We start from the raw sequence: 25,496 nt of genomic DNA, 5'->3' as shown, positions 1-25,496 counted from the left end.
CGCAGGGTCAGGCATGATAAAGCAAACCTGGAGCACAGAGGATTAAGGGCCTTGTTTTAGGGCCCAAGAGTGGTAGCCTAGTAATACTGGGGCTTGAATCCCCAACCTTCAGTTCAGTAACTAATTAGGGGTGTAAAAGGTACACATATTCGTACCAAACCGTTTTGGTAGGGGGCTTTCAGTTCGGTGCATGTGGGTCTAACAATTGTAGACTATTTAATTAAAGAACGAAGCGGCTAATTTTTGGATTTTTCCTGGGTTTTACCGGTTTCACAAACATCAAGCCAAAAAACTGAGCAACATAACATTAGACCAATGAAATTTCCGAACGGAAACGTAAAAAACGCACCTCACCTGTGTTCTTAGCTGCACGGCTTCGGGAGAAAAACTTCCACCGGTGGCGCACGACGATGCCAAAAGATAAACTCCAGAGAGAAATACAGTGGTACCTTGACCTACGAGTTTAATTCGTTCCATGGACGAGCTCGTATCTCAATTTGCTCGCACATCAAATCAGTTTTCCATATTGAAAATACTTAAAATGGCATTAATCCGTTCCAACCCTCAAAAATGACACCCCGTTTTTATGTTTCAAGTTATTACATTTTTTCATGTTATTAAATTGGAAAATACATTTCTAAATAACAAATCTTGTATAAAAACATAAAAGATAATGTAAAGATATAATAAGACCTTATTATTTTTTTTTTTTACATTATTATTATTATTTGTATTATTTATTTTTCAAATATTATAATTTTTTTTTTAACGAAGCAAATATTTTGTATTTTTATTTAATTTTATTATTTTCATTTTATTTAAAAATGTTTTAAAAATGTAAGCTGTTGATGTTCACAAATGTTAATAATAAGAAACTGTGTTAATAAAAACTGGAACTCTACCGAAATTGAACAAAATCGTGACAGAGGCACGAAGTCTAGCAGTTTATGTCTGTGTGTATGAAGAGATACACAATATGGACCAAAGTACTTGGACTTTTCCAGCCATATGTGATTCTTCTCCAAACTGTTCGCACAAACTTGGGGCACACAATTGTGTAGAACGTCTTTGGCTGCGGTAGGTATAAAGTCACCCAGGTATGAAGCCATGTTCTGCCCTTCACCAGTGAATAAGCTCGTTGATCGAGAAAGAGATGCACACAGACAAGTGCCTTCAATCGGCTTCAACATCCTCAACCTGTTCCCTTTATCTTCGTTTCCCTCTATTGACCAAAAAGAAGCAGCAATTTCATGGTTGACTGAGACTGATTTATTGAAGATGCCCCGCTGGTGCTACGACAGGGTGCTTTGGAAAAGACTTAGGGACGCGCCAGCATTTGTAAGAGATTTGATTCGATTAGGTTGCTACAGGAGAGACCTCAGAGATCGACATCCTTTGTTTTTATCGGAATCGTTTTAGGTTCGAGTGACATGGCTTCAAAACATTTGGGAAATTTCGAGGTCAAACTAAACAACAAATAAGTATTTATTTTCTCTGAAAATAATTCTGCTCCTTCAGAAGGTTGGTCTGAGTTGCTCTGGTTTCTGTGGTTGACCATGTGTCAATGTTTTTTATTTACAACATCATTAGGAGCCTTTCGTTTCCCTCTATGGAGAACGCTCAGGCGCTCGTTCGGTCCCTTATCATCTCAAAACTGAACTAGTGCAGCTTAATCCTGCCACTGCCATCAAACCCCTGACAGTGATCAAGAACAATCTCAATAAGAACGTCCCACCCCAAAACTGCATTCCTTTTACTGACTTTGTCAGATTTCCCCTCAACATGCAAGGAAGATTTCCCATGCTGGCTGGATGGCTGGGTCACTGGCTGGCTTCTTCACTTAAATTAGCGTCAATTTGAAAATCTACGATTGTAGTGTTTTTTGTCCGAACCAAACTGTGCAATAACACTGTTCTACAAGGAGAAAAAGCCTCGGTAATTAAAGGAGCTAAATTTCACCAAAACTGGGTCACTGGTAAAGGAAAATCGAGTACTAAGTATTAATTGGCTCCAGTTTCCAAGATACAGCTTCAGGTCAAAATTGCATCAAAATTAGAAGGGGGGTGTGCGATAAAAATGTGATATAGCAATGAGAACGGTGACACACAAATCATTATAAATTTATCTTTTTAGTGATACAAATAAAATTATAATTTTTTTCCCCCATGTAACATTTTCAAATTTTTTCATGCAAAATTGACTGATTTATGGGTGTGTTGGTTGCCTTGTTTCTGTCCAGACTATAAAGATACAACCATGAAATGATACACAAGCTTGCGAAATTTAACGTGAATATCAGAAAATGACAGAAGACAAGTTCTTAACATCGGATTAAACGACAAGCTTCCATCTTGTATCTAAACGGCAATTTTTGATCGTCTCTCGTGAACTGCAGTAGGATAATTCCTGGGGAGATTCCAGCAGTAATCAGCCATGGACAGACTCCATTTCCCTTGGTATGTTTTCTCCATGCCTTTTCTCCGTGATATTCCTGGTGGAATCTTTCCCTAAGGTCATCACTCACTGGGCCACAGCTCAAACGGAAATAGTCTAAATGCAACAATAACGAGAGGCCCAACTCTTATCCTAATCCTATTTTGGATCCAAAATAAAGAAGGTATGCCTTTTTTTTTTTTGCCGCTGTCATCATACCGCACTTTTGGGTCGCAAATGTGACCTCGTCACAAATGTAGAGAAAAAAGATATCTGCGTTGTTTGCACAGTTTCGAGGCATATTGGTTTCTGACGATATTTTACAGAATAATATATTACAATTAGATCAAATTCTAAACTTTCATAGTACCATTTTCATCGTTCTACTCTACTTTGTCGAGAAGTTACAAAGTATCATGTTCATCAGACACCCCCCTTCCTTGTATGCAAATATACTCGTCTGTGTACAACATTTTGAATCTCATCGTGAAATATTATTAAGACTTTAGCCAATCAGCATCTTTATCACCTGTTTTCTAAATCAGCCAATCAAAACATGTAAGAATTAGCACGTTTTATCTCGGAGGTCGATAATTTGCCAAAAATTATTTCCAACTGCTGCCGGACAGCTCAGCATCTTTATGGCATTCTAAGCACATAAATTGTTTACTACAATATATGCACAAAATTTTGAGGACACCTGACAATAAGATTTTCCACATTTATATAATGAGGAAAAAAGAAAACGGCAGAAAGTTTCCAACGTTTGGGATCATTTCAAACGAAAGCATAAAAAAATGTAATTAAAAAAAAAAACAACACCATACAGTGCATTTACATTTTTTATAATATTCTTTTTTTTAAGTAATTAAACATTTATTTTTATATTTTCTTTTTTTTATTATTTATATAATTTGTATTTGCATTCTAATGTAATATTGCAATTAAATGCACTAAATGGGTTTAGTTTTCGCAGATCGCAACTTTTTTAAGAGACCTGATTTAATTTCTCTGGCACGTTTAGTATTGTTCTTAAATGAAGAAAAAAAACTTCTTATCCAATTACTTGATTAATCGAATTATTTTATATATATATATATATATATAAATATATATATATATATATATATATATATATATATATATATATATATATAAATAATGATAAGGGGTGTCAAATTCTTAACCCACATGCAATTTAAGAATGAATCGCATCTAGTGATTGTGTGCTTACATTTACATAAAAAAAACTGACAGATCCAATACCAAAAAAAGGAGGAAAAAAGATCTGATCCTTTAACAAATGGAAAAGGCTGCAATTTTATTTGAAATTTTTTGTTTTTAAAATTCTTGCTTGTATTTTTGTGCTAGGAGTGATCATATTGAACTTTGTTGAATACAGTTAAATGCATGTTTATCTATCTTGTGCTTCTGTAAAAATTTTTAATAAATATAAAGAATTAAGGTTAATATATATATATATATATTTATATTAGATCAGAGAGGTATATATATTGACTGCTACCAGAAAATGTTCTCATGCTATTTCTAGTCACAATCTGGTAAAATCATAGTGTTACAGGATATACTGTTATTTAAAATGCACAATATTACACTACCCAAGACCAGTGCTAACAGACCATGAAAAGCTAACTGGGGCAGGAAAAAGAAAGAATGAAGGAGGAAAAAAAAAGTGTTTTCCATTTTCATGCTTTTGCAGTCAGAACCAATATGGAGCCGAGTTTGTTTAGAGAAGTCCAAAAGATCATGAGGCAGACAGGCTGCTGAGGCAAGCATACAGCAGATGGAGAAGCCAATTTACCTGAGCAGCACAGCGTAAAACAACAGGTGAACTACCAGACTTCCAGCTGTGTTTCCCCTGAATTAGTCAACTGCACCTGTGCACTGTCTCCCCTGTTAATTAGAGCAGTGGGGGGACCACAAAGGGGCAGCTGTAACGCCCTGTGGCTTTGGAAGGGTGGAGGCTGAGCAACATGTACATGATGTACATGTCTTTATGATGTTGCCTAATTTAAATGCAAGCAAACATATTATACAAACAAATATACTATATAAACAAAAGTTTGTGGACGCCTGAACATACGATTTGTATGTGTTTTTAAAACATTGGATTCCATATTTATACCCTTTTGCAGTTATAATAACCTCTGCTTTTCTAAGACGTTCTGGTGGATTCATATCTTCATGGAGCTGGCTTTGTGCACATTGCCATGCTGGAACAGATTTGGGCCTCCAGGTTGAACTGAAGGGGAAAATCCAATGCTCCTGCAGCTGAAGGCATCCTATACAAGTGTATACCTCCCATCTTTGTGGTAACAGATTGGAAAAAACCACATATGGCTGGAGAATGCAGGTAGTATAACCTGCTCATATCAAAAGAAATTGGTGTGGTTACAATTGTCCATAATGATTTCGCTAAAAACAATAAATGATACCACTCATCTCTTACTTTTACGCTAGGAATGAAAGTTCTTGCCATTGTTTCGGAGGCCTAGGGCAAGAACCAAAAGAAAGCTTGTGAGCAAGTGAGCTTGTGCTTGATCTCTCAGCAGCATTCTTAACTAAATGATATTTAGATTAAAAGCATCTGGTGTGAAATACTGGGATAAACTAGTCAACCCTCCCTCAACTGTCAATCAGAGCTAAGCAGTGGAGCTTGGTTGAGCTCGTTTAAGGAGTTAGTGCTTGCGTCCACCTGTGTTGTGCAATAAGCAGCAGTCTCTCCGAGGAAACGGGGCATGTTTGCTTTCCCCCACCCGGGTTTGTAGTGACAGGGAAGAGTGGATGAGAATTGGCAAAATACCAAATTGGAAGCAAACAGGGTGAAACAAAAAAACACTGGGTGATGGATTAAAGAGTGAGCACATGTGACACAAATCTCTGCTCCCAAAAGCTGTTATTCATTTATGTAAAATTCTACAGAAAGACACACAAAGAGAACCAAATCTGTGCTATTATGAATTATTATTAGAGCAGATTTGTTCCACTAAGCTTTCACTGACACGTCAGAGGCGTTTTCTCTCTAAATCTTCAGACTCCAGTTAAACAAATTGCATTAATGGATTTATATATAAAAATGTAAAACATAAAAAAAAGAACTTTGGGCTCACAGGGACTCAAATCTGATTGGCATCAGTCTACACCACAATAGCCAAGATATGGTGAATGTCAAAGAGTTGCTTTATCATTTTGGATCACTGGATTTTCCAGACTAATGCTAGCAAGAAATAGTAATAGAAGACAAAGTGAAAAAACTACTTTTTAAGATGCAATTTCTTAAGATTTTGGCAAAAAACCCACATCTAAACTCTTAAAACACAGAGGAACGTTAGGCTATCGGGGGCAACGGCTGAGAATTTCTAGAAAGGTATGTAAGAATCACAGGTAATGTACGCACTGGGAACAAGTGCAAAATAGAAATAATTTTTTAAAGGGAGTATGGTTTTAAATGGCCTTCACAAAATCCATTGATCAGGACTAATGAAACAAATAGTGAAAATCTCTCCATGCTCTATCAATTCTACACCCATTTCTGAGCTTGTTATCAGGTCATTGATGGGTTTAGGTGTGGCACATAACCAAATAATGACTAAACCTCGTAAGAAAACCATCCCAGAACATTCTTTTGAAAATTTTGCACATCCGCACGTGTTAGTCTTACATCAAACATATGAATCATGTTCTTTTTTTTTTTTACCTTTGCATATGAGAACACTATTGGAGTGAATTTCTTTATTTCTAGCTTTTCACTAGGACGGTTCACTGCAGTAATTATAAATGAGAGAATGGTGGCACAGGAGCTTTCAGGAGTGCATTAGTTTAATTATTGCTCATTTTCTGGCCAGTCATTTGTTGTTAAGACCATTAAAAGCTGCAAATTTGGCATTAGCCTTTTTTCTTTTCTTTTCTTTTTTAACAGGCATGTCAATGCATTTCATTTGAATATTTTTAATGATTCACAATGTAGTTGCAGTGGCATGATAGGTTTCTTGTCACATGACAGCCATACATGCTTCTTCCCCATATTTCTTGCCACAAAGTTGGAAGCGCACCATTAATAGGACGCCACTGTATGCTAAAGCATTACAATTTTTCCTTACTAGAACAGCTTCATGAAGCTACATGGTTTAGCAAGGTTCAAATAGAACTCCTCGAGTGGCCTTCAAGAAAGCCCTGGCCTCAATCCAACTGAACACCTTTGAGATAAACTGGTCTGACCATGCACAAATCCCCACAGCTATGCCCCAAAATCAAGAAGAACGCTTTCTATGGAAATTGGAATTCAAAAAACATAGCAAACGAACACTGAAGCTTTGATCGGATTTCCATGCTAATATACAAGTATACAGTATCATGTACAATTGTTGTTAGGGCTATTATGTAAAGTAAAAGAAAGTAGCCATTTAAGTAAGCAGACGGAATGTAGCGGCTTCCATTCTCTGGATTCATCCTTGGAGGTAAATGGAATCTCGCTCAATGATGCCAGAAGTGAGTAGTCATGTATACAAGAGAAGCTTTGATTTGTTTTTCTGGAACTTAGTAGTGACATCCAGCGTGCCAGTATGTCCCCCGGCTGGATTCGTTTTAACGAGCCTGGTGTTATATGAGCTGTCAGCTGAAAATCACTCAGAGGCCTCAGAGAGTACTGCACAAAGAGACGTCTAATCCAGGTAGGCTTTTTGACTTTTACTGCTAATTTAGCCAATTTATTATATTTCTGCTTCTAATGCCACTGAGGTATCTGATCCAAATTAAAAGCTGTTAGCAAAAAAAACCACCTTGATAAAACCAAGCGAGGAGCAAAAGACACACGAGTCGTTAATTAAGCGGGACAGCTACTTGTCTGACGGGAACTATAGGAAATCCAACAATAAAGGTCAAAGTGGTCGATCTTTGTTTAGGAGAAGATTGCTCGGGATTTCATTTATTACTACTGTCAGAGTAAAGCTAAGTAATCTATTTAACAAAGGGGTAATGAGATACTCCATCACAATTGAATGATATTGCCTTTAAAATTAAGATCAGTTGTAATGCTGAAATTTTCCTCGATTGACTGAAGATAATTTTTTTTTTTTATCTTAAATGATGCAAAACAATAAAAAAAAAATACATACTGTTCATCATATCAAAAATATCTGATGAATGCTTTCAAACATCTCATAAATAAATAAAGTATTGGACTGTGGAAAATGACATACTGGACTGTAGATTATGATAAACCATACAACCTACAATGTGCTGTCTGTCACTGTGATGCTTCATGACACTCCAACTGTTAAAATGCTAATGAAACGTACTTCATTTCTAGCAAGTAATCCTACTGTACAGAGGCAGGGAAGAGGCACACAAAATGTACAGAGAGTAGAATTTAAAGGGGATATTATTGAGGCACAACAGCTGGGAATGCAGGTCATTGACATTGCAGAGCTGCGGCGAATCAAGCAATACTCACGAGCTGTGCTACCTGCTGCCAGTTATCAAAGAAAAACGCCAGGGAGTGTGCCAGAGCGCATTCAAAAACAAAAAAGGCGCTCATTAACACGTGCCCATCAAATCCACAAATGTGTGCTGATGAAGGTGTGAATGCACGAGCGGTCGGTATGCGTTCCAAAAGGACAAATAAAATTGCTGTTTAACAGCTCAAGAGATTTGTGATCACTTCACGTCTCTTTAGTAGCGTTCGACCTCGTGGGAAGTCGGAACAATGCTGAAGCGGCTCTTTTTTCGATGCTCCTCGTGTTTGATTCACTGCTCCTTGGAAAGGACGCAGTCAACCAGCCGTAATGTAAAATCTGCAATGGCACTAGGAATCAGTGGCGCTTAAGGCGGTCTTGGGACTGCTGCAAGTAGAACGACAAAGGAGTCGGACACAGTGTATAGACACAGTGTATAGTTACGGACAGTGAAAAGATTCACAGAGCAGACAGGATTGCTGGTACTTCTTTATGAGTGCACTTACATTACCAGCGTTACATGACACAACAACACAGGCGCACTAGTGACAGAAATAGTCTCTGAGAGACTCTGAGAGTGACCCTTTGCCTCTTATACTACAGCTCAGAACATTTCCTTTTGTAATAAGTTTCAAGATCAGATGTATTACCATAAAACCATTCGGAAAATATCTTTATACACCATCCAAACAGGTTTAGTAAAATAGGCACTGGGCTTTGACTGAAGGGGCTCCAAATTTGGAGGAAACAGGACAAGACAGTGAGCAAGAGACAGGAACAGAGAAAGCGTCATACTGTATGAGTCAATGAATGTCCTGCTATGTGTTGGCAGCTGAGGTGGCATTGCAAGATGGCACTTGCAACAGACACCACCACCCCCGGGGTTCCTAATATACAACCAAATCGTGTCTACGTTTAAAAACCGTCTTAAATGACTAAGAATTGGATTAGTGACGTGGCTGCAAACAAATCCCGTTATGACCATCGTGACTAGATAAAAAAAAAAAAAAAAGATGTGTTAGAGGGATTCAAAATAAAACCAGGAAGAAGTGGAGAAAACGTGGCTGTCTTTTGGGCTTCCGTACAGCTTCAAGGGAGAATCTGTCATGCTAAGATACAAGACTTAAGCTCTCAGCACCAGCTCTGGTGTGCAGGAACACACCAGTGTGTGCACAAGACAGTTCTGTACTTGAAGCATGTATGTAAAATATATGTAAAAACATGTATGTGCAAATGAGTATCTCTTTGCCTTGTCGTTGCATGTATCCAGTAAATCAGAATAATTTAAATAATTATGCATATCAATAAAAAAATACAAACTCATAGATATATTTTTAGACAGACAGTAGGTGTTTTTCTTCAATGAGAATCATCTCTTTATAGATTCAAGTGCTAGTATTGTGTTTAAGGCTAAACACTCTCCAAATCAATATCATGAGTCAACTGAAAGTAAGGCTTGATATTCTCCTAGGCAGCGTGCTGTGGAAATGTCAGGCAAACACTTCATTTGAGGGATGCGTTTAATTTAAAACACATCGAGGATGAGGTTAACTTCATCCCACTTTAGCTTATTAACCATCAGTAGTTTATAAGCGAGTGCTTATAAATGATATTATTTACAGGCCTGATGGGAAAAACTCTTGCTTAGAATATAAATTGCTGAAATCCAGTTTTTGCTCATAAACCACTATGCTGATGGCCATCAAAAAAGTGTAAAAAAGAATTGGTGATGTCCACCAAATGCTGCAGATGAAAATATATAACAAAATGACCCACTATTAAGCCCCAAAGAGATTTAGTTCTTCTTTCTGCCCGATAACGTCCTTCATTGTTTATTTAGCCATTGACTCAAAACACACACACACACACACACACACACACAGACACAATGATGATAATAATCCTCAGCAGAGGCTCAGAAAGAATTGATGAAAACACATTTCGACCATGAGAGACTGAAACGCATAGCTTAAGTGGCGTCAGACGGAATGCGACGGTTATTCAGCAGGTCGCGGATAAAACAAAAAATGATTGGAGCGGCAAACATAAAACATGGCCCTGACATCCTAACAATGAGAGTGGCAGATGAGGGGCTTGATTTGCACAAGAATTAAATAATGGATACTCAAGAGCATTCCACCATGACTGGGGCACGGCTGAGGAGAGGAATGTGTCCACTGCACAGTGTACCGGACTCGGTCACTCTTCGTGAAAAGACTTTCATGCAGAGATATTAAGTAGCCCATAAATGCACTGAAGAGATCCAGTTTAATCATCTCTGGACCAAATGTGATGTGCGTTTAGTAATCACCTGAACACCAAGGGCAATAGAAACTTATAACAGGTTTTAAAACTGCCAGAGAGACACCTTAAGTAAAGCTCCCAACCCTCAGCGAAGCGCTTAAGAGTGGATTGTGCGTGATTTCCAAATGATGAAATGTAAACGCTGTCTACTGCAATATTTCCCACACAAAGCCCATTTACCATCACCCAAATCCACCCAGTACATTGCTGTACAGTCCTGCAAAACAAGTGCACTAACTTGAGATGATTAAAAAAAAAAAAAAGCTACTGCTTTGAGGGGAAAAAGGGAGGGAGATGATTAGACAATGTGTCAAAGTGCACCAGTCTGTGCCTGGTCTCTCCTCATTAGCACAAAAACTGCAGCCCAGATTTCACCGCCACAGTTTACCAAATCACTCCGCTTTACAAGCTCCAATTATGGAGATCACCCAAAGCGTATCCAAACAGAGCTGGCACAAGCGTCAAAATCTCATAAAGAATACTAATAGCTAAATATATCAGTTGGGAAGCATAAAACCCCTTATCAGAAAAAAACGTGCATCATGTACACAGGTGTCACTGTACATTTAGCAAAGCTCCATCATTCCCCACTCGGGCTTGAGCAATATAGATTTTTCCCTGCTTGTGATACACCATTAAGAAAATACGATTGATGATTTTATCTTCTGAAACCCACAGTCTAAAATAAGACAGAACAAACGAACACTTTTTCAGGTTAAAGCAGAGTAGGGGAGGATGTAATAATATTAGCAGCCGAGCAGTCAGGAAATGCATGCTGGCAGAGGCTACAGCAAACCCTCAGCTTGATAGTGGGTTTTAGATTTTAGATATGATACTCACCTTTTTATCTGCTAATCAAAGTGTTTAATCGCATGACCTCCAGTATTTATTCTCTTTCTATTTACCACTACCATTCATATATATATATCTCGCTAATGAATGTTTACTTGTGCAAAGTCGAATGTACCATATCATATCATATACCATACACATTAATGAACTTAAAACATTGTCACTGCCAATTCACTTGTGAGCATATGAGTGATGGTCAAAGTGCAGAGCTACCAGTGGATGCCAGTTAATATGAGAAGTATCACAAAACTAGTTGCAACTGCACAGCATTCCTGATTCATATGTCGATTGGCTCGACTCGCGACTTTCTTACGAGAACAAAGAAGGCTTTTGTCTTACCCCAATGTCAAACTGTGAAGCTCTTACGTGAAAACCATGTCCCATCTTCCAATTCTCCCATTAGAAACCCTTCACAGATACTTTCCGTAACTAAGCTACTAGTACTACTACTAGTATCGCAACAGAAAGTACTCATTTTTAAGTAATTTCTTAACCAATAAGCCTCACAAAAGTACACACATCAGCAGTGCACTAAGCATGTACATATCCAGCAACTCACTAATACTTTGAAGAGCAAAAGGAAAATACCTCAAGTGCCATCAAAGATCTTTCAGCTCCCAAGTCCTGTACAGATCAACCATCATGTCACTTTAACATTAATAAAGGTCACCTTAAACGCAAACTAAACAGACCAGCAGCTAAATGATTCAGCAAAAGCCTTCACAAAAAACTGTTTTAATGTTTGGCTTCAAACTAACCGTCTGTTCAACCGTAAGTCACCTGGCTTGTTAAATAGGGACAAACGTATGCATTCCTTATTGCCGCTTTATCTGTGTAAAGCTGCTTTGACACAATTTCCATTGTTTAAAGCACTATACAAATAAAAACCAGACAAAACGAGCAAAAAAGCCTTGAGGCTTATTTATAATATTTTTAGTTGAAGCGATCATGTATCGTTTGAGTAAACCGGACAATTATGCTTCCTAGTTCTAACACACAGATGGTGTCTGTCATTTTTGCCTGAAGGGCTGTTAGACATTATGATTACATGGCTTCTTGCCACACGACGTGATAAACGTTGGAAGCCTCTGCTTTTAAAGTCCCCATGAAATGTCCTGAGAGCGGTGATTGGAGTCCATTAGTAGATTGGATCCTTATATGCATGGGAAGGATGTGGAGTAAATATATTGTACTAATTCAGCATCATTACATATACATTATATATATTATATTTAAAAAACCAGAACATAACAGGTTGGATAAGATCACTTGAATAGTTCGAAACGATGTATTGAACCATCTATAAAGGATTATTGGCAAAAAAAAAAAAACTGCAAGAAGCACCAGTATGGCTCAGGTGAACTGCTCATGGAAGTTCATCAATGCAACAGAAACAAGAAATTCTGCATGAATGAAAAATGTTATGGATCGCTTACATTTACAAAGATTTAACTGAATAAAACTTACAAACCTGCAATATTAAATGCACAGTATCAACAATTACTTCTATATGAAAGCAGTATTCTAGCTCTGTAAATAATAATTATAATACAGAACAGTAAGCACACAGACTATAATGCACCTGGATGAAGCTCTAAATGTGGTCTGAACCCCATTCTGTTTGGAAACTCGTGAAAATGGATCATTTATATGGTTACAAAATTGAGAAATCAGTTGAGATTCGCTTCGTGGTTCTTCGTGAAGGCGAACTGGGATCAATGTGATCATGTGAATGGGAGATTTCAGGTTCATTCCCAGGCTGTAAACAGGACGAGGTAAAAACAAATCCGGTGTGTTTTTCCTGTTTGGCGCATTTTCTCCTGATTAATCTGAACATCTCCTAACACTGTATGAAATCCTGACTAGCGAGATTTACAGCAAATAAATCCGATGCGTGATCAAACCCCATATCTGTCGTTTACTGGGGGCCTTTATCGTACCTGTGATCACTGACCGGATAAATAAACAAGCAGATTTCAGATTATCCAATCAACACAGAATGAGACACACACACACACACAGTTCTTACCTCTCGCTTCTCTTTTCCAAAATGGTTGTGTAGACCCAGGCGTCTCAAATCGTCATATATAATCAACAAGCGTTTTTGTACACACTACTCCCGAGCCCCCGGTGATAAAGTTTGTGCACTGTTTCCCCTCAGCGCCAGTTCGCCTGCTTTGCTAATACGCGCTATTGTCAGGAGTCGCAGTTCGTCATCTAACGTTAACTCGCTTCCCTGCAAAGCGTCCGCCTGCAGCCGGGAAGTCGCTCTCCGTCCGTCCGCCCGCGCGCGCTTCTCCTGAGCCTCCGACGGAACAAGACCGATATACCCCCGCCCTTGATATCCGGCTCTCGCTTAGGAAGAGTTGTGCTCTCAAAGCTCCGAGCTAAAGTTTATCCTCTCCTTCTTCCTCTCCCTCTCTCTCTCTCTCTCTCTCTCTCTCTCTCTCTATCCCTCCCAGCGCCATCTTTCCCGCGGGGCACGTCGGGTAATCCTGAGGAATCCCCCCACGCACTCAGTGCGCCTGACGTTATCCGGTAGAGCGCGAGCGAAAGCAGGTGGGACCAAGGATGCGGGCCACGTCCCAATCCGCGTCCTTCCACACTAACCACGACGCCCAAAACAGCGTCGGCCGCATTCAAGGTGTAACGATTGGGACTTACCGATGTAGTGCTAAAGCGTGCGGTTTAAGACGGAGCCTCGGTTTGACGTCTGAGCGCACTTATAAAAGGCCAGCTGTTGAAATGAAATCCACCCAATATAGTTTAGATCTTCTGGGCGTTACGTACAAACAGTAACCAAAACGAAATAACAGTAAATTATACATGTGTAATAATCTAGAACAATAAAAAAAAACATTCTCGGGGATATCCTTCCTTTATAAATCAGTTTCAGTCTTAAAACATCTGAACACGTGGACCTGAGCACAACCAGGAGTGAGCGTTCAGGTGGAACTCATTTTTTCTTTTTTCAGAAATTACCATGAACGAATATGGTATCCACTGTCCTCCTATTAACAATCCATCCAAAATAAACCTCTTTTAGTTCTGGATTTTACAACTTTACCTTTAAACCCTAAGTGTCTGAAGGAGTGATACAGAAGGTCTATTCTGCCTGCTGCTATTAAACTTTACAACCAGAGCTGCTTCCAGTGAATCCGTCACCATAATACACATTGTTAATACTGATTTTAAAAATGTGCAATAACAATAATTAAAAATGTTTGCCATAACAACTGTGAAACTGTGCCATATTATCTAGCGCAATCTACTATTATAGTTTGTTCCTAATGATTTAAACAGTGGCGACTGTGACTGGGAAAAACTCCCTGGGAGGGTATGAGGAAGAAACCTTGAGAGGAACCAGACTCATCTGGGTGGCACAGAATGTCCATTTATTACAGTTCATCATTGTTCAGGTGAACAGTGATAGGTGATTAAATGCAATTTGTGGTCCTGAGCCATTGTAGAAAACTGTTGACATTAACTAATGTCCAAATCAAAGTATTCGCTCTGGATTCTCTGCAACCGGGACCAAAATAAAGTGTTCATTGAAGATGAATAAATAAAGATAATCTATAGCACAAATAGAAAGCTTTTGTATAAAGAAAAAAGCCAGATCCTGGCTATGTGCGTGTGGCATTTATTCATATAACTTAAAAAAAAAAAAACAGCCCTTCCATCAGCAGAAACTGCGAGCTGAGTGATAGCATGTACATGGCCAAATGCTGGCATCAGTGCTCAGTAGAGGAGACTACAATTCCTCATAGCCAAAATACCAGCACCAGATGGCAGTCAAGGCAGTCTGCTGATCTCCAGTGGCAGAAAGGCCATGACAAAAATGCAAAGCTTGCAGTGGAATTATGCAGTTGCTAAGGTTTTTGTTTTTTTTAATATACCTTGGCAAAAGCTACTTTGAAACACAGTCTAGACTGTTAGTGTCATGGCCTATATTTCCCCACATTACCACCTCTAAAGACTTCTTTGAAAAAGAAGCTAAAGCCATCAAAGCACAGAAAAGATCAGAAAACATGAGCAAGAAGGCACAGATTTGAGTTTCGGTTCACTACAAAAAGGCACAGAAAACTATTTATCTTCCACCATTTTTCGCAATTCTGCATTTTTCACAGAAAGTTCTAGCAATTTCTAACACAGCTCATTGAATGCTTAAATCTGACTTGTTGCAAAGGCATTGGTTAATTTAGAATTGATTTGTAGCACAGCCATCAGCCATTTGGCTGTATCTCAAATTACAATTAGAACTCAATAGATAATACAGCAGACATGCCACAAAGTTCAAGGCTAATAACAAACAAATTAAAAAGTGTTGTTATTTAAGAAAGATCAAGTTCAAATAGTGAAAATGGGCCACTTATATAGCGTTAAAGGAAGTAATCTCAGATATTAGTGCCAGTCAGTTGTACTAGGACAAGTTGTGTTCTATCAAACTCAAGAAAAAAAAAGTGGTGAGAGAAAAATGTTTTAGCATTAATATAATGTAAGTGACAACAGGAAATAAATAGTCTATTGGACAAACCACAACATCATATGTAACTTTCAAATAGGGTAGGGAGCTGGTGGCTTAGTGGGTAAGGCATTGGACCTTGGATTAGAAAGTTGTGAGTTCAAATCACAGCCATACCAAGCTGCTGCTCCTGGGCCACCTGAACAAGGCCCTTAACTCCATAGACAAATGTCATACATGTAAATTATTAAAATGCATGATGCCATGCATTCATTAATTAATTCATTATTAAATAGTACAAAAAAACGCAGGCAAATTAGCGTAAGAGGGATATGCTGTTTGTGGAAATCAGCTTTGTGGTGTTGTGCCCCACACCAACCCATTATGGATTACAGTATTTTACTTTAACAGTGTTTTATTTCTTATCTATTATGTAAGTGGAACAATGTATTCATGTCAATAAACATAAGATAAATATCAATAAGATAAAGATTCCTGTTCGGCCATTCAAAGATCATTCCCTAATGGTTTGTTTTATTACTCCAGGTTAGAGGCCTTTATCCTCTGTAAGCCAGTGTTGGGAAGTGGTTGGTACTTTTGCACTGGATTATCACGGATAGAGGCAACTGATCTCCAAGCAGCCTGCGGTGAACACAAGCTATTGGATTGGTCATGGCCTGCTGACCTTAGATCTGCTGCTTGGTAGTGTGACAGGAAGCCTTTTGAGGGTAAAGGAGCATTTGCATTTCATGCAAATAAGCGAAAGAACATCAGAAAAATCAGGTCAGCACCTGCCAACTTGGATTTACTTGAGTAAATGGAAATCAGATTGAAAAAAAAAAAATAGATTTTGTTTAATGGTGAAATAAGCATTGTGATTGTAACGTATACAGGTGAATTGCTTACGTGTAGAGCACTACTGTATACTGTTTTATACGTGAATCTGTTCCATGTGCACCCAACCCCTAGAGAAGCAGTCAAGTAGATCCTTTTTGTTTGTTTTGTCTGAATAGTGAGAACAGTTTTAACAAGTGCTCAATGAGGGCCTGATCTGTGCTCATGTGTTTCAAGTGTAAACATATAATTTCCCACTGAGTGTTCACTTCAGTGTGAATAGTAACAAAATATGTACTATATAATAGTGTGTGTGTGTGTGTGTGTGTGTGTGTGTGTGTGTGTGTGTGTGTGTGTGTGTGTTTGTGTTTCCACTGCAGTGCTGTCCACTGTCCACACTTCACCGATAGTTTTGGCTCATTTCTATGTTTTATTTTCACACTTGGAGCAGGTTCTGGACTGTTGAAAAACCTATCTAAGGCACAGCAGGAGAAACCTGCTGCTCTTTCACTGATGCAAAGAAGCGTATGGAAGGGCATCTGTCTTACTAATATGAATCATGAAGATGAAGCAGCCAGACTTTATGCCTGAGGACAATGACGAACTGCCATACGATCCTCATAATAGCACATTACAGTTTGCCTATTGCATTTAATTCATTTCAGTAGTAGTGTTTGCTTTTCAAGGATAGACTTATCACATAAAACAATATCTAAAAGAAAAAAAAACTGTACTTTCAAATGTTTTTTTCCTCTCTTAAACGTATTTGTGCTGTTTCTTGCAAAACTTAAAATATATGCTATTTAAAAACAAATGACTGTTGAAAAACTTCTGAGATTGATTATGTAATTTCCTTCAGGAAATGTTCTTTTCTGAAAATGTGTAATAAAAAATATTTGGTAGCTCTCATTTTAAAATCACATACAATACCAAGTGGAGCCACAAGGGGAGGATCACTGCCAGTATTTATGGCATGTAAAATGAATCTTAATACAGCTATATGTATAATCATTACGTGTAATTAGTCGATTGATTCATTTAGTCATTCACTTTATAATGACACTTCTGTGAAATGCATATAGCACTGATACATGTAACACACACACACACACACACACACACACACACACACACACACACACACACACACACACACACACACACACACAAAATATTAGGGCCACCTGCCTAATATTGTGTTGGTCCCCTTTTGCTGCCAAAGCAGTTGTGGCCCGTCCAGCATTAACAGCATTAACTTCTTCAGCAATTTGAGCTACAGGAGCTCGTCTGTTGGATCAGACCACACAGACCAGCCTTCACTCCCCAATGAGTCTTGGCCACCTGTGACCCTGTTCTGTACTTATTTATTTATTTATTTATTTATTTATTTATTTATTTATTTATTTATTTATTTATTTATTTATAAAATCATGCACTGATTGTGATTAGTAGGGAGCAGGTTGAGAAGAGCCTGGAGAGGTGGAAGTATGTGATGGAAAGCAGGGGAATGAAAGTCAGTAGGAGTAAGACAGAGTACATGTGTGTGTCAATAAGAGGGAGGGCAGTGGAGGGGTGTGGTTGCAAGGAGAAGAGGTGAAGAAGGTGGAGGAGTTCAAGTACCTGGGGTCAACTGCAAAGTAATAAAAAAGAGATGTGTTAGAGAAGTGTAGAAAAGAGTGCAGGCAGGGTGGAGTGGGTGGAGAAGAGTGGTAGGAGTGATTTGTGATAAAAAAAAATATATATCTGCAAGAATGAAAGGGAAAGTTTATAGGACTGTGGTAAGACCTGCGATGTTGTATGGTTTAGAGACAGTGGCATTGAGTAAAAGACAGGAGGTGTAGCTGGGGGTAGCAGAGCTGAAGATGTTAAGGTTTTCATTGGGAGTGATGAGGATGGACAGGATTAGAAATTAGTTTATTAGAGGGACAGTGCATGTAGGACGTTTTGGAGACAAGGTGAGGGAGGCGAGATTGAGAAGGTTTGGACATGTGCAGAGGAGGGAAATGGGGTTTTTCGATAGAAAAATGCCGAAGATGGAGCTGAAAGGGAGGAGGAAAATAGGAAGACCAAGAAGGAGGTTTATGGATGTGTTGAGGGAAGACATGCAGGTTTGAAAGAGGCAAATGTAGTGAAGAGAGTAGTATGAAGACAAATGATCCACTGTGGCAACCCATAACAGGAGCGGCTGAAAAAAGAAAAAGAAGAATATTGTGTTTTTCTATCATTGAAAAAAACAAGATTTCTATCATACTCATTTTAATAGGAGCATCTGTGTACATGCTCATTTAGGCAATTATCCAATCAGCCAATCATTTGACAGGAGCATAAGAATGTGGAAAAAATGTGTCTCTGTGATTTTAACTTTGATATGGTTGTTGGTTACAGATTGGCTGGTTTCATAAATTCTGGGAGTGTCTACAGTCTACAGTCATACACAGAATGGTGCAAAAAACAAATACTTCCCATGTCTGAAACACCTTGTTCATGATATATACTAGACACAGGGACACAGGCTTACTATCATGGGCAATGGCATGAAACAAGCGTCTTAGACTAGGCAGTCAAAGACAGAAAAAGGAGACGCCTTTTTTTTTTTCAATTATATCTTCAACTGTAAAGTTTTCATGAGCCTGTGCCCATGACAGCCTTAGATTCCTGTGCTTGGCTGAAAGAAGTCAAACCAAATTTGGTCTTTCGCTGTTGTAGCCCATCCACCTGATGGTTTAGTGATTTGTGCATCATGAGCTGCTTTTCTGCTCACCACAGCTGTAAAGAGTGATGGTTATACTTACTTTATCCTTACTTATATTTAAACAAATCTTATGACCATTTTTTCCTCACCTTGCTTATTAACCAGATCCACCCACTGTCTCTCACAAGATGTTTTTTTTTTGTTGTTGTTGTTGTTGTGGTTTGTTTTACACAGAAAAAACAACAGAGGGCTATTGTTTGTGAAAATCACAGGAAATCATTAGTTTCTAAAATACCCAGACCATCTAACTGGTACCAACAATCGATTAGATAACTACATGAATTTGTAGGTGTACAGGTGTTGCTGTACACACACTATATATGAACTGTATATATGTTTGTGTGTGTGTGTGTGTGTGTGTGTGTGTGTGTGTGTGTGTGTGTGTGCAACATTTAGAATGTATAATCTATAATCCATTTAAGTTACAAACAGATGAAAATCCATTAACATATTTGCTGTTATACTAACAAGAAGACTCTGGGTTGAATATGGATGTATTCAGGGTAGTATGGCCTGTTTACTAAAATCAACTCTTAACTAACTTTTTTTTTCTGTCTTAAGACCTAATTATAATGTTTGTGTTTCTCTTTAGCTAGGGCTGATTTAATAACATTGCCAATTGCCTGAGACACTCAGAATGCCACTATGAGGCCAGAGATTATCTGACCAGAGACCAGATAATGTCTTACAGCAGTTATCTTTTTCCCTATTTGTCAATTTCTCTTAGTGTTACTTATTAGTAATGTTTTATTTATTCATTAAAAAAATGTGATCAAGTAAACTAATTACTACAAAACGTTATAAAATTTATTTTTTGCTTAGGACTAATAAAAAATGCAGTATTTCTTAATATATACCTTGGTCAGTCTGATAACAGATCTGAATGTAGCATACAGGGTCATAGTTAATCATCAGAAAACTTTGGTCATTTAGCACATTAACAGGGTATTTATTAGCTTGTTATCCTTGGTGCAAATTAGAACTCATTATCTTGGTTTCAAAATTAATGGGATTCTTAAAATGACTTCAGCAGCCCTTAATCATGCCAGCAGGGATCAATGAATAGGTTGCTATTCATTAGCACTCATTATACAACACTTAACCGAACTCATCAGCAATCAGCAGGTTGCTCCGTGTTGGTCCTCATTTGGGCTAACGACAGCACTGCAGCTGTATAAGCAGCTGGCCATAAACAATTATGACAGACATTTCAATTAGGCCCACCCACTTTTGGTTTTAAGGCACAATTCTGTTTAAGATTATAAGACAGACAATGACTACACTCCCTCTAACACAGATCCACTTTACTCACAACGATACAGCACAAACTTTATTTGAGCAATGGAAGCTATGGCAGGCATGTCCAACAACTCCTGACTCCATCAGCTGCTGGTCTTATTCTGACCTCCACTTCTCAGCTCTTGTACCCGCTCTTATTTTAAACCTACCTATCTTTCAATCCACCTCTAGGGGAAAACTGAGATAAGTCCAAAACAGTTTGAGAGATATACAACTGATGTTTCAGCATATAGTCATCGGCAGTTGATGGCATCAGCATAAAAGTAGTGCTGGTAATTCAGACTTCAAAGACTGCCCACGTCAGACTTGAAATAGTGCTACATTTCACCACCTCTCTCACTCAGGCCTTGTGCTTGCTACTGATCAACCGCAGGCACACAAGGGTCATCCCGTAAGTGGAGCTTACCAGGGAAATACACATGCCTGCCTGGTGATGACACTAGTGACGGCCGCTGCTGGTATATTTCCATGTTACTGCTGGTCAACACCTATGACTTAAACATTTTTGACACTTACTCCAAACAAACAGCTTCAGTGTTTGTTTCTGCATTAAACTTACATCATATATATATATATATATATATATATATATATATATATATATATATATATATATATATATATGCACCGTGACAACAGACAGGTCTTGAGTGTTGCGAGTTCGCCTACAGGACCAACAGATCAATAGCTTATAGTCCTGTTCTTGGGGGAATCAGATTTCTTAAGCAAAGTTTCTGTAAAAAAAAGAAAAAAAGATATAAATTATGTGATAAAATCTGAGTTCCCTCAGAAACGTATTAAGGAACGCTTGTTTGGTCTTCACCTCGCACATTAATTGCCTTTTTTTGTTATTATTATTAAACTTGAAAACATATAAAACAATGCCAGGAGTATAAAAAAAAACTAAAGTTTGCACAGTGTCACTGTGGCCAGTCACTCCGTACCAGAAATAAGATTTGTTTTGTGCATGCAGGAAAACGCTAAAAAATCGAAAGCGCTAGCGTAATTTTATTTTTTCATTTATTCAGGTTTATTTAATGGGAGAAGCCGAAAGAAAAAAGAAATTTAATCAATTAAATTTGATTATTGATTTAAATTGATTACCCAATTCAATCAATATAATAAACTATAATAACTATTGAATTAATTTGATTTATTCTATTTTATTTAAAATATATATATTATTTTATATACTATTTAACAAAGCAGGCTTTTTTTTGTTGTTTGTTTTAAAACTGTTGATGTTCACAAATGTTAATAATAATAAAAAAACAGTGTTAATAAAAAAATATTTAGCATTTCTTCCCCCTAATATAAATGGAACCAACCCCAGCCATTAGGGTTGCACAAGCCTTAGTGCCGGTCCCAAGCCCGGATAAATGGGGAGGGTTGCGTTAGGAAGGGCATCCAGCGTAAAACGTGCAAAATCAAACATGCGGATGGTCCGCTGTGGCGACCCCTAATGGAAGAAGCTGAAACAAAGTTTTATATAAATATATAGAGTTTTTATAGTAGGTGTATTTTAACAGAGAGAGAGAGAGAGAGAGAGAGAGAGAGAGAGAGAGAGAGAGAGAGAGAGAAAGAGAGACAGAATATTTAAAAAATCCAAAAAAGAACATTAAAGAAATGTTATAAATTGAATTGTACTTTATCGAGTGAAATAAGTATTTAATCCTTTACTAACTTAGCAAGAACGGTGACTCCTACAGACCCAAATTAGTACTTTCCTTTTAGGGGATGGTGTTCTTTGAGTCATATTCAGCATTTCTCTGCCTCCAAACATGACAAGTCGAGTTGATGCCAAAGAGCAAAATTTTGGTCTCATCTGACCCCATCGCATTCCCCCAAGCCTCTTCTGAATCATTCAGGTCTTATGGGCATGGATATGTGAAGTGAGTACGCTGTCCTCACTATCCTCTGTAGGGTCTTGCGATCCGAGACGGTACAGTTCCCAAACCAGGCAGTGATGCAGCTGCTCAAGATGCTCTCAATGGTCCCTCTGTAGAATATGGTCAGGATAAGGGGAGGGAAATGGGCTTTCCTCAGCCTTCTTAGGAAGTAGAGACGCTGCTGAGCTTTCTTGGTGATGGAGCTGGTGTTGAGTGACCAAGTGAAGTTCTCTGCCAGATGAACACCAAGGAACACCAATTTGGTGCTCTTCACGATCTCCACAGAAGATCCATCGATGATCAGTGGAGAATGGTCGCTCTGTGCTCTCCTGAAGTCAACAACCATCTCATTCTTTTTGTCACCGTTTAGAGACAGGTTGTTGATCCACACCAGGCTGTTAACCATTGCACCTCCTCTCTGTATGCTGACTCTTCGTTCTTGCTGATAAGACCCACCACAGTCGTGTCATTGGCGAACTTGATGATGTGATTCAAACTGTTCATTGCTACACAGTCATAAGTCACCAGAGTGAACAACAGTGGACTAAACACACAACCCTGAGGTGCCCCAGTGCTCAGTGTGGTGGTGCTGGAGATGCTGTTTCCGATCCGGACTGACTGAGGTCTTCAGGCCCAGTAGGCTCAGCTTCTCAATTTAGTTGCTGAGGGATGATTGTGTTGAATGCTGAGCTGAAGTCTATGAACAGCATTCAAACATATGAGTCCTTGTTGTCCAGGTGGGTGAGGGCCAGATGAAGGGTCGTGGAGGTGGCATCGTCCATGGAGCGGTTGGGACGATACACGAAATGCATGTGGTCCAGTGAGGGTGAAAGCTGGGTCTTGATGTGCCTCATGACAAGCCTCTTGAAGCACTTCATCACAATGGGTGTTAGCGCAACGGGACAATAGTCATTGAGGCAGGAGACAGTAGACTTCTTCGGCACGAGAATGATGGTCGTCGTCTTGAGGCACGTAGGAACAAAAGCGCTGCTCAGGGAGATGTTGAAGATGTCGGTGAAGACATCCGCTAGCTGTTCTGCACATTCCCTGAGCACTCTGCCAGGAATGTTGTCTGGTCCAGCAGACTTCTGTGGGTTAACTCTGCATAGAGTTTTTCTCACTTCAGCTGTGGTTAGACAGAGCACCTGGTCACTGGGAGGGGGGGTGGTCTTCCTCGCTGCCATGTTGTTCTGCACCTCGAACCGGGCGTTCAGCGCATCTGGGAGGGAGGCGCTGCGGTCACAAGCATGGTGAAGTTGTTTTGTAATTCATAATCGCCTGGATGCCCTGCCACATGAGCCGAGTGTCTCCGCCGAACTGGAAGTGGCCGTGGATTCTCTTGGCATGTGCGTGCTTCGCCTCTCTAAATTCACTGGGCCATTTGGCCCTCGCTGTCTTTAAGGCTGTCTTGTCCCCTGCTCTGAAGGTGGAGTCTCTTAATTTTAGCAATGCACGCACCTTAGCGGTCATTCACGGCTTCTGGTTGGAGCGGGTCACGTCATCAATGCACTTTTGGTAGCTGGTCACTGTTGACGTGTACTCCTCCAAGTTGAGGGATCAGATTCTGGACTGATCCCTTGCCATTCTCAGAATCATCCTTCCCCCATGAGGTGAGATTTAGCATGGAGCTCCAAAACAAGGGCGATTGACTTATCTATCGCCAACAGTGGTTTCTTTCTCACCAAGCATTCTGCTGAAGGTCTTGTAGCCCATTCCAGCCTTGTGCAGGTCTACAATCTTGTCCCTGGCATTCTTTGACAGCTCTTTGGTCTTACCCATGGTGGTGGAGAGATTTTAATAGAAGAGGTTGATTCTGTGACAAGTGTTTTTTATTCACATAATAAGTTGATCAGGAGCACTTTCTTAAAGGGACGGACTAAATAGGGTGTGTGGGAGTAAATATTCTTGCAAATTTTGTATGGCTCAAATACATATTTCATTCAATCCAATACAAATTAATCCATATATAATAATTTTTTTCTGGATTTTCTTTATATTCTGTCTTTTTCTGTTAAAATAAACCTAGCTAGAAAATTAAACCATATTTGCTTTCGGCATCTTTTGTTGTCACAGTATTTCAGAGACATCTGTCTTCACATGGTGAATCCCCTTTCCTCTGTCCCTTGGATCAAACCTATCCCCATCTGTATGATTAATATGTTGTCTTATGAGGTATGTTTACCCCCCTCTTCAGTAACCATGGATCAAGTGTCCAGTTATTAAAGGCCCTCGTCGTCTGATGGTGACGCTAGGTTCTTGGGCGTCAAGGAGGATTAGACGACTCATATGGACACTTCTCAGCTGACTTCATCTTAAAATATTATCTTTTTTTCAAAATTAGCTTTAGGGTATTTTTAATAATCAAACTGGCTGTCAAATGCACTTCTATGAAAGATGATCTTAATCTTCAGGAAGATGTAATAGTAATGGCAATACAGTGGTACTGGGTTCAGTGTTTCATCATTATGACTCAGACACGTTTCTTACAGTGAAAAAGCAGAGGCATTATTATTACAGTGCTGTATGACAGTTTCACTTTCAGGTTTTAAATCAGTCCTACTGTAGTTCTGCTAGATATAAATAGTAAATGGCTAACTAAGAAACTCTATTTCAATGTTAGATGCTTTTATTCAGAAACTATATAAATATATATTACACTATTACTATAAATGACAGATATGCACACAAAGTTTCAATATTATAATATATTGATATATATGTAAGATTATATATTATAATATAATATAATAATCAGTATATTAACAAAAAAAGTGTTCCTCTTTAAAGAAACCTGAGCATTCTAACGGAGGTCATAAGGAAGGTAATGATTTACTCAACAGTGTATGACATCAGAAATGTAACACTTTACACCTATTTTCTTCCCCTATATTAGAGTAATTTTTTCCTGAGCTGCCATTGGAACTGCTCCCTACTGTTAACTTCCTTAGTATCTCATCACATTTGCTATATTCGATATCTTTTTATAGTTGATTAAATGTTCATTTGGCCTTTATGGCCTTCACACGTGGGTAATCTCACATCTGCATTATAGGTTAATGTCGGTGTGACGACGAGGATCACTCAACAGACAGGTGGTTTCGAGAGTACAGTTGCACTTGAGAGCAGTGTGAATAGGCTCACATGGTACATTAAGCAACACGTTGCCACAGGGAGAGAGTGTTACAGTAAACTGG

The 25,496-nt window shown here is 38.8% G+C and overlaps 1 protein-coding gene and 1 long non-coding RNA gene across 4 annotated transcripts in view; one reads left to right on the top strand and one right to left on the bottom strand.

The window, feature by feature from the left end:
* Window positions 1–13,671, bottom strand: part of tjap1 (tight junction associated protein 1 (peripheral)) — an 82,030-nt gene extending 68,359 nt beyond the window's left edge. Inside the window, exon 1 of one of the 3 annotated variants that reach the window (XM_083539985.1) lies at window positions 13,093–13,671. The gene's annotated coding sequence lies outside the window, so the exon portion shown is untranslated. The remainder of the gene's footprint in view (window positions 1–13,092) is intronic. The other 2 variants (XM_083539987.1, XM_083539986.1) reach the window with 2 other exon arrangements.
* Window positions 1–25,496, top strand: part of LOC310725328 — a 130,134-nt gene that overhangs the window by 49,370 nt on the left and 55,268 nt on the right. The gene's annotated exons all lie outside the window — the stretch shown is intronic.

This window comes from Silurus aristotelis, assembly GCF_946808225.1.
Source record: "Silurus aristotelis genome assembly, chromosome: 4".
Lineage (NCBI taxonomy): Eukaryota > Metazoa > Chordata > Actinopteri > Siluriformes > Siluridae > Silurus > Silurus aristotelis.
The sequence above is the reverse complement of the archived record's forward strand: the minus strand, read 5'-3'. Positions and strand labels throughout refer to the sequence as shown.